Raw genomic sequence first — 13027 nt, 5'->3', positions numbered from 1 at the left:
CTAAGCCTAATTGTGTATGAGCACTATAATATTGCAATGACATTCTGGAAATAAATTCCAAGTACATCACCATATGCTTATTAGTAGATATCACACAAATCGACTGACTTTGAGGGAAAGATTTTACTAATTTTTCACCTACCCTGAGATATTCATCCCACAATATAGCTGGGATTTATCTGAACATTTACAAATTTTAACATTTTTTTTTCTTTCCATTGCAGGCATTAATATATTAAATTATCTACTACAATTCAAGTAAAATAATGATGATTACCAGTGTGTTTTCTGATACTTCCGGTAATAGATAGAGTGAAATTACTGCTCATGATAGATAGAGTGAAATTACAGCATAAAGAGTAACCAGAAACCTATATTGTAAACTTTATTTGGCTGCAAATATCTTGCAACAAATAAATACTAACATAACAAATAGCTACTACTAATATATGTAACACATGGAACACAACAATCTTGGATTGTAGTAAACCTGTAAAATCCTTTTCAACCTTTTAAAAAAATTATCATCTTTGTTCCCAATGAGGAAAATTAAATTTAAATTAAATTAATTAAATTAAACAGCTTTAACTATAAATTTATCCCTAATAAGAGAAATTAATACTAAGGAATAAGATGTCGTTGGCTATGATGTTTGGAAAGTCAAAAGTCATTGTATTGTCTAAGATTTTTTTCATTCTGTGAACCCAGAAAATCTGAGACAGGTCTAAGTTAATTTAGAAAGTCCATTTCACCAAGGTTTAGGATGTTCCCATGACACAGCCTCAGAAAGTCCTGATGACATGTGCCTGAGGTGGTTGAGGGACAGCTTGGTTTTATACATTTTAGAGAGACAAGAAACACATTGGTTCTCTCTAGAAAGATTGAGAAAACTCAAAGCAACACCCCGCTCCCCCCCCCACCCCGCAGCTACTCTAGGGAATTACAGGTCATAGGTAGGTCAGAGACAGATGGTTGCATTTTTTTGAGTTTCTGGTAAGTCTTTGCAAAGGATGCAATCAAATATGCACCTATCTCAATATGCAGAGGGATAAGTTTGAATAGAATGGGAAGCAGGTTTGCCCTAAGCAGTTCCCAGATTAACTTTTCCTTAGTGATTTTAGAGGCCCAAGATGTTTTTCTTTCAGTACCAATTTTTGTCTCCATTGAGTACGTATGGATTAAAGTTGAGGAAAATAAATAGCTTTTAACATTATTAGAGGGAAAAAAATTGAATGGGTAACAATGAAGGTTGAAATAATTGACTTCTAAACTATCAGTGTTCTGTACTGGCTGAATGATCTCAGAAGAAATCATGTATCTCTTTTCTTGTTTTGGAAAACACAAGAATGGCATAAAACCTAATTTCCTGGAAAAATTACTTAATCTCACTGGACTCAGTGTTCTTGGATTTTACTTGCAGGAACTGGTATAGGCGAGGTGTTGTCAATTCTGGATGCACTTTTCTGGGACATATAAGAGATATCAACACTCAGCTATATTTTCCCAAATCAATTAAATGAGTATCTGAAGGATGTGGTCTAATCAGTGGTTCTAAAATTGTAGTGTGAATCAGAATCACCTGAAGAGCTTGTTAAAACACATATTAGTAGGTCTCATTCTGAAGAATTTCTGATTCAGTAGATTTGGGAGGGTGAGGCCCAAAAATTTGCATTATCACATTCTTGGGTAATGCTATGCTATTGGTCTGTGGATCACACTTTGAGAAAAATTAGACTAGGCATATGTGTAAATGTCTGTGTGTGTATCTCTCTTTCTCTGTGTGTGTGTGTGTGTGTGTGTGTGTGTGTGTGTGTGTTGTGTGTGTGTCTCCTCAGGTGAATTCTAATCTCAAAACTGTTGATATAGAATATACCAATAAGGTTGCTTAAGTTCTAAGATACAGAGATTTCAACGTATAAGAGTTGTTAAGTATCAAGATGATTTATATAGAAAGGAGACCTGTGGACAAATATCAACTTCTTGGTAAATTTTCATTAAAATTCTTATAAAACTTTTTACAGTGTTTTTTGAAAACTAAAATTTTTACTGCATATATTGATCTTCATTTTTTCATGGATAACTTAGTTGATTATTAGTGTCTCATTATTTAATAAGACCAATGGAGGATTTGAATAGTAACCAGGTGCTTTCAAATTGCTTGAAGAGAATCTTATAAATTAGTAGCTCAGAGGCAATTCTGCAATTGTTTCAATACATGGAATTGTAATAGCGCTGTAAGTACTGATTCTCTTACACGACCATGTATAAACCAAGGAGTGTTTTGTATTTTTCAGTATCAATAAAGAGCCAGAGTTTTTAGATGAACTATTTAAAAACTTTTCCTTTGGTCCCTCATATTTTCCTTCCTTTTCTAGAGGCCCTCACTCCTCAGGCCTCTGACACCTCATGCCTTCATCTCCTCTCAGTTTCTCCAAAATAAGGACTGTCTCCCATTATAGTGATGAGCCAGGAAAATATCTGAATGCATGCTGTCACCAAAATAAACAACCTTGGGCTCAGGTTTGCCAGTTATTTTATTCAGAACTTCACATAGGTGGACAGCATTTCCTTGAGAGTACCAGCCAGGCTTACAGAGATAGCAGTGCCTCCTGATCTTCATTATCCTCAAGTCTCTGGAAAGGACTCTGACTCACGAAATGAAAGAAGAAAAGAGGCTTCAACGCATTTGTAATCACAATGTCAAAAATGTCTTCAAAATCATTCTCAGTGATAGATCCTCAGAGAAATCTACCATCATCACTGTGAGAACTGGTAATTAACAAAATAATTCCCCAGCGTTCTTTAGCTGCTGAAATCATTTTTTTTTAATAGATTCAGGACAACTGTGTAAATATCTGCCTGGATCTCTTTTGATTTCTGGAAAATATATACCACAGTTTTCATTAAAAGTTGATGTTTTGTAATTGTGTTGTATACCAGCAAATGTATCCTTCCAAAACTAAAAGGGATTTGACCATTGTTCTGTTTTGTTCAATAGTCAACCACCATGTCACATTAAAGAGTTACTGGAAGGTCAAAGTAGTTATCATAAAACAGCACTTTCCTGAGTGGCAAGCCATTCCAGTGTCCAACAAAAATTGCTTCTGCTCCTTCTTGCTATATGCCTCTGCCAACACCTATGGAGTCAGCATCTTGGTGCCATGGTTTGCACTGAGAAGAGTGTCATTATCTGCAAATTTAATGAAATTCTCATCTTCTAAATCCAATGCCAAGCCCTTGAAACAGAAATCCCAATCCTCTGGGGTCACATTGAGCAATTCCTGATCATACCCTTTCTCCTAAACTAGGAACTGGGCAAAGCTATTTTAAATGAGCGGGTTGCTTTTGCACAGGTTGTAGCGACATAGACTGTGGTCTGAGTTTAAGCTGACCAAGTCAATGGTGGCTGGGAAAAACAGCTGAACCATGCTGTGTGGGGAGAAATGGGGAGTGTCTCATCCTTAAGGATGTGAGAATCAGACAGGTGAGACACCACCAATCCTATTATTTTTGTCCCTCGTTCTGTTAATATGACATATCACATTGATTGATTTGTGTATGTTAAACCATCCCTGCATCCCATGGATAAATCCCATTTGGTCATAATGAATGATCTTTGTAATGTATTTTTGATTTTGATTTCCTAATATTTTCTTTAGGATTTTTGCTTCATTATTTATCAGAGATATTGGCCTGTAGTTTTCTTTTATTCACGCGTCTTTGTCTGGTTTTGTTATAAGGACAATATTGGCCTCAGAATGAGTTTGGAAATATACTCTTGTCCTCTATTTTTCAGAATAATTCAAGTAAGATTGCTATTAATTCTTTAAATGTTTGGTAGAATTCAGCATTGAAGCCATTGGGTCCCAGATTTTTTTTTTTAACATTCATTCATTCATCCATTTATTCTGGGAGAATTTTTAGCATAGCTTCAATCTCATTACTTGTTACTGGTCTTTTCAGGTTTTGGATTTCTTCCTGATTCAGTCTTGGTAGCATGTATGGGTCTAAGAAGTTGTTCATTTTTCTAGGTTTTCTAATTTATTACCACATATTTGCTTATAGTAGCCATTAATGATCCTTTTACTATCTTTAGTACCAGTCATAAAGTCTTCTTTTTCATTTCTGATTTTACTTATTTGTATCCTCTCTCTTAGTCTGAGTAAAGGTTTGTCTATTTTGTTTAAATTTCAAAAAAGCACTTCTTGTTTTACTGATCTCTTGTTTTGCTATTTTTAATTTCAATTTTATTTCTGTTCTTATTATTTCTTTTGTACTACTCTTTTTGGGTTTGGTTTGCTCTTGCTTTTCTAGTTCTTTAACATGCATCAAAACACTTTTTATTTGAAGTTTTCCTTCTTGTTTGATGCAGGTGCTTATAGCTATAAACTTCCCTCTTAGTACTGCTTTTGCTGTATCTCATAGGTTTTCATGGGTTTTCTTTCTACTATCATCTGTATCAATAATTTTTAGAAGTTTTTTCTTAATTTTTTTATGGAATCCCTGGTCATTCCAGGAACATATTGTTCAATTTTTATGTATTTGTATAGTTTCCAAAATTTCTTTTCTAATTGATTTTTGGTTTTATTCCAATGTGGTTAGAAAAGGTCCTTGATATTATTTCAATGTTTTGAATGTTTTCACACTTGCTTTATGACCTAGCATATGGTCTATCCTTGAGAATAATTCACATGATAAGGAAAAGAATGTGTATTCTGCATTCATTGGGTTATGTAAATATCTATTGATCCATTTGATCTATAACAACGATTAAGTCCCATGTTTTCCTGTTGATTTTCTGTCAGGGTGATCTGTCTATTGGTGAAAGTGGGGTGTTGAAGTCTCCAGCTATTGAAGACCCCAGAGATTGAAGTCAATTTCTCTCTTTAGCTCTAATAATATTTGCTTTGTATATCTGCATGCTCCAATATTAGGTACATATATATTTTAAATTGTTATATGTTCTTATTGCATTGACAACTTTATCATTATATAGTGTCCTTCTTCATTGCTTTTTATAGTTTTTGTCCTGAAATCTGTTTGTCTGATATAAGTTTAGCTACTGCAGCCCTTTTTTGGTTTCCAATGACATGGAATATCTATTTCCATTTTTTAATTTTCAATCTATGTGATTTTTAATAAGTGAAGTATATTTCTTGTAGGCAACAAATCAATAGGTCTTGCTTTTTCTATTTATTCAGCCACTCTGTGTTCATTTGCATTCAACGATATTATTGAAAAGTGAGAACTTACCCTGCCATTTTACTGCTTGCTTTCTGGTTGTTTTGTGTTCTTCTCTTTCTTTCCTGTGTTCCTTTTAGTGAAGATCATTTACTCTGGTGATATAATTTAAATTCTTCCTTGTTATTTTTTGATATGTTTATTGTACTTTTTGGTTTGATGTTCCCATTAGCCTTGCTATTAGTATCTTATAAGCCATTATTTTAAGGTAAAAATAATTTAACACTTTTTGCATGAACAAACAAAAAACAAGCAAAACTAATAAAAATTGTATGCCTTAACTTTGTCCTGTCACTTTATAACTTTTTGTTGTTACGATTTATATCACATTGTGCTACTGTGTCTTCAAAAGTTGTTGAAGTTCTTATTTTTATTGAATCATTATTTAGTCTTTATGCTTAAAAGCAATTTGCACACCCCACTTATGGTGTTATATTTTTTATTTTTCTGTGTACCTTCTACTATCAGTGATCTTTTCACCTTCAAGTGATTTCTTATTGCTCATTAACATGCTTTTCTTCCTGAATGATGTACTCCGTTTAGTATTACTTGTAGGATATGTATTATGTTGATGAAAATGCCTCAGATTTGTTTGTCTCTTTAATGTTTGAAGGATCATTCCACCAGTTATACTACTCTAGGCTGAAAGTTTTGCCTTCAGCGTTTTCAATATTCATGCCACTCTCTCAGAGCCTGTAAGTTTTCTAATAAAAAATCTGTAGCCAGACATATTGATACACCATTGTATGTTATTTGCTTTTTTCTCTTGCTTCTTTTAGAATTCTCTATACTTGACCTTTGGAAGTTTTGTTATTAGATGCCTTGAGGAAGTCTTCTTTGGGTTAAATCTGCATGGTGTTCCATAACCTTCTTGAAGTACAAGATATTAGTAACATTCTCTAGGTTTGGAAAGGTCTCTGCTGTTATCATTTTGAATAAACTTTCTACTTCTATCTCTTTCTGTGCCTCAACTATAAGGCCAATAACTAATAGATTTGCCATTTTGAGGATCTTTTCCAGATCCTGCTGGTGTGTCTCGCTGTTTTTTATTCTTTTTGTTTTTCTCCTCTGACTGTGTATTGTCAAATTGCCTGTCTTCATGCTCACTAATTCTTCTCTTGACAATTTTGCTGTTAAGTCTCCGATGGACCTCAGAAATAACACCACACATATACAACCATCTTATCTCTGAGAAACGTGACAAAAATATGCAGTGAGGAAAGGATGCTTTATTTAATAAATGATGCTAGGAAAACTGGCTAGCCATATGCAGAAAACTGAAACTGGACCCTTTCTTTATGCCTTATACAAAAATTAACTCAAGATGGATTAAAGACTTAAGTATAAAATCCAAAACCATAAAAACCCTAGAAGAAAACCTAGGTAATACCATTCAGGATGTAAACATGGGCAAAGACTTCATGACTAAAACATCAAAAGCAATTGAAGCAAAAGCTGAAATTGACAGATGTGATACAATCAAACTGAAGAGCTTCTGCACAGCAAAAGAAACTATCATCAGAATGAACAGACAACATAAAGAATAGGAGAAAAATTTTGCAAGCTACCCATCTGACAAAAGTCTAATATCCAGAATCTACAAGGAACTTGAACAAATTTACAAGAAAAAAACAAACAACTCCATCAAAATGTGAGTGGAGAATATGAACAGACACTTCTCACTCAAAAGAAAACATTTATGAAGCCAAGAAACATATGAAAAAATACTCATCATTGCTGGTCATTAGAGAAACGCAAATTAAAACCCCAATGAGATACCATCTCACACCAGTTAGAATGACAATAATTAAAAAGTCAGAAAGTTGAGCACAGTGGCTGATGCCTGTAATCCCAGCAATTTGGAAGACCAAGGTGGGTGGATCACAAAGTCAAGATTTTGAGACCATCCTGGCCAACATGGTGAGACCTCATCTCTATTAAAAATACAAAAATTAGCTGAGCGTGGTGGCATGCACCTGTAGTCCTAGCTACTGAGGAGACTGAGGCCAAAGAATCGCTTAAACTCAGGAAGTGGAGGTTGCAGTGACCTGAGGTCACCCCACTGCACTCCAACCAGGCAACAGAGCAAAACCCCATCTCAAAAAAAACAAAACGTCAGGAGATAACAGATGCTGGTGAGAATGTGGAGAATTAGGAACACTTTTACACCGTTGGTGGGAATGTAAATTAGTTCAGCCATTGTGGAAGACAGTGTGGTGATTCCTCAAGGAACTAGAACCAGAAATACCATTTGACCCAGCAATCCCATTACTGAGTATATATTGAAAGGATTATAAATCATCCTACTATAAAGATTCATGCACATGCATGTTTATTACTGTACTATTTACAATAGCAAAGACTTGCAACCAACCCAAATGCCCATTAATGATAGAGTAGATAAAGCAAATGTGGCAAATATACACCAAGGAATACTATGCAGACATAAAAAAAATGAGTTCAATTCCTTTTCAGGGACATGAATGCAGCTGGAAGCCATCATTCTCAGCAAACTAACACAGGAGCAGAAAACCAAACACCACATGTTCTCACTCCTAAGTTGGGTTGAACAATGAGAACACATGGACACAGGGAGAGGAACATCACACACCAAGGCTTGTCGAGGGGTGTGAGGCAAGGGGAGGGAGAGCATTAGGACAAATACCTAATGAATGCAGGACTTAAAACCTAGACGGCAAGTTGATAGGTGGAGTAAACCACCATGGTACATGTATACCTATGTAACAAACCTGCGCATTCTGCACATGTATCACAGAACTTAAAGTAAATTTTTTTAAAAAGTCTCTGATGCATTCTGCAGTATGCCAATTGCATTTTGTAACTCCAGAATTTCTGCCTAACTCTTTAATTCTTCCAATCTCTTTGTGAAATTTATCTGAAAAAAATCTGAATTAATTCTATGTGTTATCATGAATTTCGTTGAGTTTCCTTAAGACAGCTATTTTGAATTCTCTATCTGAAATTTCACATATCTATGTTTCTCCAGAATTTATCTGTGGTGACTTATTTAGTTTCTTTGTTGAGGTTATGTTTCCCTGGATTGCTTTGATACTCGTATTTGTTTGTTTGCATCTGGGCATTCAAGATTTATGTATTTATTGTAATCTTCATATTCTGGGCTTGTTTGTGTCTGTCCTTCTAGTGAAGGCTTTCCAGATATTCAAAGGAACTTGAATGTTGTATTCTAGGCTATATCTCTTTTTAGGGGGAGCCCAAACCTAGAAATTCTGTTGTCCTTACAAACGCATAGATGTACAAGGTCTGGAAGAATTCTCTGTATAACCAAGCAGAGACTCTTGTTCTTTTCCCTTACTTTCTCCAAGACAGAGGGCGTCTTTCTTTTTTTTTAATGGAGTCTCTCTCTGTCACCCAGGCTGGAGTGGCACGATCTCAGCTCACTGCAACCTCTGCCTCCTGGGTTCAAGTGATTCTGTGGGATTACAGGTGTGCACCACCATGCCCAGTTATTTTTTGTATTTTTAGTAGGTGAGGTTTCACCATGTTGGTCAGGCTGGTCTCAATATCCTGACCTCATGATCTGCCCACCTTGGCCTCTCAACGTGCTGGAATTACAGGTGTGAGCCATCGTTCCCAGCCAAGAGTCTTTTTTCTCTCTCTTTTCTGAGCCACCTGGAGCTGGAGGTAAAGTGACACAAGCCCCGCTGTTTTCACCAACCACAGGACTGTGCTAGGTCAGACCTGAAGCCAGCAAAGCACTTACTCTTGCATAACCACTTCCTCGCTACCACCTAAGTTTCCTCAAAGCACTGAGGCTCTACAATCACCAGGTGCAAAAGCCATCCAGACCTATATTCTTTTCTTCAGAGTAGTGAGTTTCCCTAGGCCACGTGTGGGTCCAGAAAAGCCATCTGAGAGCAAGAGACTAGAGTCAAAAACCTTAGATATCTACCTCATATTCTATTGTACTGGAGCTGAGCTGGCACTAAAATCATAAGACACAGTCTTTCTCACTCTTTCCTCCCTTTTTTAAAGGCAGAGGAGCCTCATTTTATGGCCACTGCCACCTCAGACCCATGGCTAATACTGTCAGACTACTACTATCAATGATTCCTTAAGGCCCAAGGGCTCTTCAGTCAGCTTGCGGTGATTGCGTTCCCTCTGGCCCAGGGAATGTCTAGAAATGCTGTCTAAAGAGCCAAATCCTGGAATTGAAGAACCCAAGAGCCCGCTTGGTGCTCTACCTGCCTATGGCTGAGCTGGTACCTAAGGTGCAAGACAAAGTCCCCATTAGTTTTCCGTCTACTTTTCTGAAACTTAAGGATTCTCATTCAATAGCCACCACCGCAAGGATGAGTCCCATTTGAAGCTAGCAATTCTGAGTCTCACCTATAGCCCTCTACATTGTATGTGGGTACTGCTGCTGGTTATTTAGGGCCCCAGTGATCTTCAGTTAGCAGGTGATGAATCCTGCCAGGAGTGGGTCCTTTGATTCAAGGCATCATCATCACTTTTGTTCCAGGGTGTGACTAGAAATGTCTAGAAAGTAGGGTCTGAAAAGGGAGCCTCACAACCCTGAGCAATGCCCTAGTCTGCTGTGGCTGAGCTGGCATCCAAGCTGCCAGACAAAGTCCTCCCCATTCTTCCCTGTTGTCTACTCAGAAAGAAGAGGCCTCTTTTCGAGTCAGGAGCTATGCACCCTGGGGTGAGGGGAAGAGTGATTCCAATACTCCCTTCACTACCCCAGCTTGCGTCTCAGTATGTCACATGCCTTCCCAATCTACTGTCTCTGGGCCCAGTTCAGCCCTAGGTTGTGCCTAGGTGTTGCAGTTCTTGTGACTTTAACTGCCTTTTCTGGGTCTCCAGAGCCCTGTAACATGTGATGATGATTCTTACAGCAAGTCGAATTCTGAGCACTGGGATCAGTGAATGCCCTCTGGCTAGGACTGGTTTAAATGCTTTCTCTGTGGGTAGGCATCAGCTGAATTTGGTTCAGCTTTCCTTTCTGTTCTAATAGGACAACACTGAGTTCATTGTCTAATAATTGCTGTGCTCTCCCTCCCCCAGCACCCAGCGATAGCATGCCGTTGCTAATGGGGGATGGGGATGAATGGCGCCAGTGATACAAGCCTTCTTTTAAAACCGCTTTAGTGCCTTTATCAGTAATATGATATTAAAGCCAGGTACTGTGAATGCTCACTGTATTTTTGTTCTTACAAAGGTGCTTTTTGTGTGTGTGTAGATAGTTGTTAAATTGGTATGTTTATCGGGGGATGATCAGCGGAGCCTTGTATTCCTCCATGTTGCTCCACCTCCTCCTCTTACAGTTTTTCTGAGTAAGCAACTTCACATTTTCTTTTGCCACTGAGCCATGAAAATCATGTAGCCAATCCTGAACGCTGTTCCAGATATACTAGCATTAAATAATGTGTAGCATTTATAAACATATATATTAAGTATATAAATAGTAAATGTTTTTTAAGTTTTAAGAGAACTAGTAGCCAGTTTTATCCAAGATATAATTTATTTAAAGATAGAATAATGCTGGTAATAAAAGTATATTATGAAAATTACGGAAACATAAATATGTATAGATAGAAAAAAATTGATATGAAACAGAAAACAGTGGTTGTGTCAAGTTATTTTTATTATTATTTTCTCTATTTTAAAAATGGTACGCAATATTTATCTGTTTTTTATGGAACTAAAAATGCTCACTAAGTAAATATTGACAAAGCACAATAATTTTACATGTAGCTACACCTGATAGAAAAGGGATGACTTAGAACCTGCAATGACATCAAGAAATTATGATATTGAGAAATCAAAGCAAATTAGTTTCTTATCACCCTAAGGTACCTATAAATCATCTTTTTCTTAATTTCAGAACAATTTAATAGAGATTTAAATTTTTAGCAGTTCAAATTTTTCTCAATATGAAGAGATGTAAAGAAGCAAGGTCTGTCTACTCAGATAGACGTTCTACAAAGTGGTAAAGTGAATAAACCTAAACTTAAACTTGCCAAAACTTGCCTCCTGAGGCAAAAGTGGAAAACTGAAATCTGTGATTTTCTGTTGTATTCTATTTAGGCTGAGATAAAAATCAAATTGAATTAAAAGTTGAATGACATTGATGGTATTGGTGTGCATTCATAATTAACTTATTTTAAGCCTAAAGTATGCACTTTTCTGCATTTGTTTCCCAAAGTCAAGCTGGAAGAAAGTCCTTTTTGCAACATGGCTCAGATTTTCTCATGGATTTCCAGCTGTACCAAATTTATTAAGGCCCTTTTAGTCTTGCTGAATTTAAAAAGTGGATGTATATATAATGACAAAGTGCCTGTGCTTTGAAGTCATCTCTGGGTTCTAATTTCCACTCAAATCATTGTAGTAAAAATTAAATGAAATAATGCAAATAGAACTGTTAGGACAGTGCCCAGTTCACTCTTGATGTAACAGTAGACTCAGATGTAGATAAATGAAAATAAATAAAATTCTTATATGAAAATGTTAATGTTCTTCTACTTCTTGCATAAATTCACTGAAAATTTTCCTTTATAGGTTTACTGTTTATTTGGATTCAGTTAGCTATTAAGTAAAATAAATAATTCAGCAATTGTACTTTAGGTGTCAAAGTGTACGGTATATGTCATACAAAGAAACATAGTTTATTATGTATTCTGCTCTGTTACAAATTTTTGTATTACACACATAAGAATTATATTTAAAAGAAATAGCCTACTTTGTAAACTCATTAATACTAGTACATGGTTTAATGAATTACATTTTTAATGTATTTAAATTGACTTTAGCTAATATTCCAATTTTTAAAAATAATATTAATGCATTTTCATGCCTGTATATAATGAGGCTAGCAATAAGGCAAAACGTGTCTCTTAACATAAGAAATGGATGTTATATTTTTACTTTTAAATGCCAAATTAGTAAATTACCCTAAGCTTACAGTAGGAGGTTGTATCCATAGGCAATATTATCTTATCATTTCAGTCTGTAGTTCTTAGAATTCTCACATGTAATGACTTTTTCTATGATTGGATTTTCCCCTTCCTGAATACTGATAATGATCATCTATTATATACAAACTGGGTTCAAAGTTATGAACTGTTTTTAATTCAAGGCAAGGTCCTATTAATGGTAGATGCACTAAGCACTATATACTGTACAAATAGGTGTTGTCATCTGTCCAAATACAGCATTCCCAGCAGCCATTATTTCCTCCCAGGAGCTTAAATTCTAACCATTAAAATACTAAATGGGTGTCAGATACTAAAAATGGAAGATAAACAGAGTCGTCTTTAAAAGATTAATTTTGAAAACTGTTCATATATAAGAGGAGAGGAGAAAAATTTGAAGTTCCTTACATTAGCATGGTGTTCTTAATGAGATTAGCAATATTTTCCTATTGGTAAATACAGAAAGAAGCAGGTTCTGAGAGGCTAGGATGCAGGATGTCAGAATAGTTTTGAATGCTGAATTATGCCTTTATAAACTTGTTGTGAGAAAAAGGAGTTTTCTGATTAAAATCTTTCTGTAAAATCAGTTCATAACTAGTCTTATATACACCTGTGACTTAAAGTCTTACTGCCAGAATGATACAGTGATTATAACCTATTATTCCCTCTTAGCAGTAAAGCTAAATTTGCAACCCTGGGTTAATTGTTTTAAGAGGCAAAAATACTCTTTAAGGTTGACTCTGTAAAACTAAGGAGATGAAATATAAGTACATGACATTCAAAGTAAATGAATACAGCATAAAGTCCAAAGTACAGTATCATTTTTTTTTTTT

At 35.7% G+C, this 13027-nt stretch overlaps 1 pseudogene; it reads right to left on the bottom strand.

Annotated features, from left to right (window-relative positions):
• Positions 1 to 2081: 2081 nt before the first annotated feature.
• Positions 2082 to 3428, bottom strand: LOC108314457 (annotated as a pseudogene).
• Positions 3429 to 13027: the final 9599 nt, after the last annotated feature.

This window comes from Cebus imitator, unplaced genomic scaffold, assembly GCF_001604975.1.
Source record: "Cebus imitator isolate Cc_AM_T3 unplaced genomic scaffold, Cebus_imitator-1.0 Scaffold154, whole genome shotgun sequence".
NCBI classification, from domain to species: domain Eukaryota; kingdom Metazoa; phylum Chordata; class Mammalia; order Primates; family Cebidae; genus Cebus; species Cebus imitator.
This window is presented reverse-complemented; position numbering and strand designations above follow the sequence as displayed.